Genomic DNA, 3,576 nt, shown 5'->3' with positions numbered 1-3,576 from the left:
AGTAAAAGTGAAGAAAGCAAGCTTGGACGCTAGGTGGCGGCACCAACAGGGGAAGTGTCAGGCATGAACCAAACATCTATGGCTTGTTGCTTTGAATCTTGCCGGTCTAGGAAAGGTGAGCTCTTGTCACGATGCAATGATCAACCTCTAAGAAATTCTTGCGTACATGTCTTTTAGTACTATTTTTCCCATGGTCCATCTGTGTATGTCATTTCCATGATACGGTGATTTTGATAATTTTTCTTAAAATCTTTACTTATTAGTTGTGGATATCTTCTCTAGAAATAACAAAAGTATAATATAGGCAATAATAAGTATCAAAACTAATGCCATGGTGCTCATGTAAGTCTAGCCATGGATTAAAAAGTTTACAATGTCAAGTCATTTTTGTTGTTGTACAGATTATAATCATTAATTTGTGTGATCCAGAAGTTCTAAAAGTTATCTTAGCCTGTATAAAGGTTAAAATTTCAATTTAATGTTTGACCTTCTAGGATGTTTACTGTAGCTGCCGAACGTTAACACTGAGCAAAATTGAGTTGAGCCAAAAATTAAGTTTTGAGTCGAGGGAAAGGGTTTAGTGTGTGAGAGCAAAGAGAGACAGGGTGAGACTCAGAGAAGGTAGGAGAGAGAATGGGAGAGAGATGGAGGGTGGTAGACACAAAGAGATGTGCATTGTATTCATATATGTGCAATTGAAAAGGAAAAGAAAAGAGAGACATGGTGAGACTCGGAGAAGGTAGGAGAGAGAGAGAGATGGAGGGTGGTAGACACAAAGAGATGTGCATTGTATTCATATATGTGCAATTGAAAAGGAAAAATTGAAGGCCCATGGCAACGCACGGGCGTTCTACTAGTATATATAGGGCTGGGCTATTTTGTTACTAGTAACAGAATAATTATTCTGTTACTATCGGTCCTATAAGGGGCGATCTGACGAATCTGCAAACTAGACACAGGAAAGCCCAACTAAGCATGTCGTCCCCGACCATGCCCCCGATCTAATCCGCCGCCGCGACCTCCCCCTCCACCAGCGCGCCGCCACGGCCTTGTTGGAAATATGCCCTAAAGGCAATAATAAAATGGTTATTATTGTACTTCCTCGTTCATGATAATTGTCTATTGTTCATGCTATAATTGTATTAACTGGAAACCGTAATACATGTGTGAATACATAGACCACAACATGTCCCTAGTGAGCCTCTAGTTGACTAGCTCGTTGATATACAGATGGTCATGGTTTCCTGACCATGTACATTGGATGTCATTGATAACGGGATCACATCATTAGAAGAATGATGTGATGGACAAGACCCAATCCTAAGCATAGCACAAGATCGTGTAGTTTGTTTGCTAAAGCTTTTCTAATGTTAAGTATCAGTTTCTTAGACCATGAGATTGTGTAACTCCCGGATACCGTAGGCATGCTTTCGATGTACCAAACGTCACAACATAACCGGGTGACTATAAATGTGCATTACAGGTATCTCCGAAAGTGTCTGTTGGGTTGGCACGAATCGAGACTGGGATTTGTCACTCCGTATGACGGAGAGGTATCTCTGGGCCCACTCGGTAATGCATCATCATAATGAGCTAAATGTGACTAAGTAGTTAGTCACGGGATCATGCATTACGGAACAAGTAAAGTGACTTGCGAGTAACGAGATTGAACGAGGTATTGGGATACCGACGATCGAATCTCGGGCAAGTAACGTACCGATTGACAAAGGGAATTGTATACGGGATTGCTTGAATCCTTGACATCGTGGTTCATCCAATGAGATCATCGTGGAACATGTGGGAGCCAACATGGGTATCCAAATCCCGCTGTTGGTTATTGACCGGAGAACGTCTCGATCATGTCTGCATGGTTCCCGAACCCGTAGGGTCTACACACTTAAGGTTCGATGATGCTAGGGTTATAAAGGAAGTTTGTATGTGGTTACCGAATGTTGTTAGGAGTCCTGGATGAGATCCCGGACGTCACGAGGAGTTCCGGAATGGTCTGGAGGTAAATATTTATATAAGGGAAGTCCAGTTTCAGTCACCAGAATAGTTTCGGGGGTTATCGGTATTGTACCGGGACCACCGAAAGGTGTCCGGGGGTCCACTAGGTGGGGCCACCTGCCCCGAGGGACTTAATGGGCTGAATATGGGAGGGAACCAGCCCATAGTGGGCTGGTGCGCCCCTCCCCAAGGGCCCAAGGCACCTAGGGTTGAAAACCCTAGGGGAGGGGGCGCCTCCACCTTGCTTGGGGGCAAGTCTCCCCCTCCTGGCCGCCGCCCCTCCCCTCTAGATGGGATCTGGAGGGGGCCGGCCCCCTCTCCCCTTCCCCTATATATAGTGGGGGTTTTGGGGCTTCCCAACACATGAGTTTTCCTCTCTCCTGGCGCAGCCCTACCCCTCTCCCTCCTCGTCTCTCGCAGTGCTTGGCGAAGCCCTGCTGGAGTGCCACGCTCCTCCATCACCACCACGCCGCTGTGCTGCTGCTGGACGGAGTCTTCCCCAACCTATCCCTCTCTCCTTGCTGGATCAAGGTACGGGAGACGTCACCGGGCTGCACGTGTGTTGAACGAGGAGGCACCGTTCTTCGGTGCTTAGATCGGATTCGGCCGTGATCTGAATCGCTTCGTGAACGACTCCACTGACCGCGTTCTTGTAACGCTTCTGCTTAGCGATCTTCAAGGGTATGAAGATGCACTCCCTCTCTCTCGTTGCTAGTCTCTCCATAGATTGATCTTGGTGATGCGTAGAAAATTTTGAATTTCTGCTACGTTCCCCTACAGTGGCATCATGAGCTAGGTCTATTGTGTAGATTCTTTGCACGAGTAGAACACAAGTTGTTGTGGGCGTTGATTTTGTTCAATATGCTTAGCGTTACTAGTCCTATCTTGTTTCGATGGTATTGTGGGATGAAGCGGCCCGAACCAACCTTACACATACACTTACGTGAGACAGGTTCCACCGACTGACATGCACTTGTTGCATAAGGTGGCTAGCGGGTGTCAGTCTCTCCCACTTTAGTCGGATCGGATTCGATGAAAAGGGTCCTTATGAAGGGTAAATAGCAATTGGCATATCACGTTGTGGTTTTGCGTAGGTAAGAAACGTTCTTGCTAGAAACCTATAGCAGCCACGTAAAAACTTGCAACAACAATTAGAGGACGTCTAACTTGTTTTTGCAGTATATTCCGTGTGATGTGATATGGATGTGATGAATGAAATATATGTGATGTATGAGATTGATCATATTCTTGTAATAGGAATCACGACTTGCATGTCGATGAGTATGACAACCGGCAGGAGCCATAGTTGTTGTCTTTATTTATTATATGACCTGCGTGTCACTGAATAACGCCATGTAAATTACTTTACTTCATTGCTAAACTGTTAGCCATAGTAGTATAAGTAATAGTTGGCGAGACAACTGCATGGAGACATGATGATGGAGATCATGATGATGGAGATCATGGTGTCATGCCGGTGACGATGATGATCATGGAGCCCCGAAGATGGAGATCAAAAGGAGCAAAATGATATTGGCCATATCATGTCACTGTTTGATTGCATGTGAT

This window comes from Triticum aestivum, chromosome 2B (assembly GCF_018294505.1).
Source record: "Triticum aestivum cultivar Chinese Spring chromosome 2B, IWGSC CS RefSeq v2.1, whole genome shotgun sequence".
In the NCBI taxonomy this organism is placed as follows: domain Eukaryota; kingdom Viridiplantae; phylum Streptophyta; class Magnoliopsida; order Poales; family Poaceae; genus Triticum; species Triticum aestivum.
Note: the sequence above shows the minus strand (reverse complement) of the source record.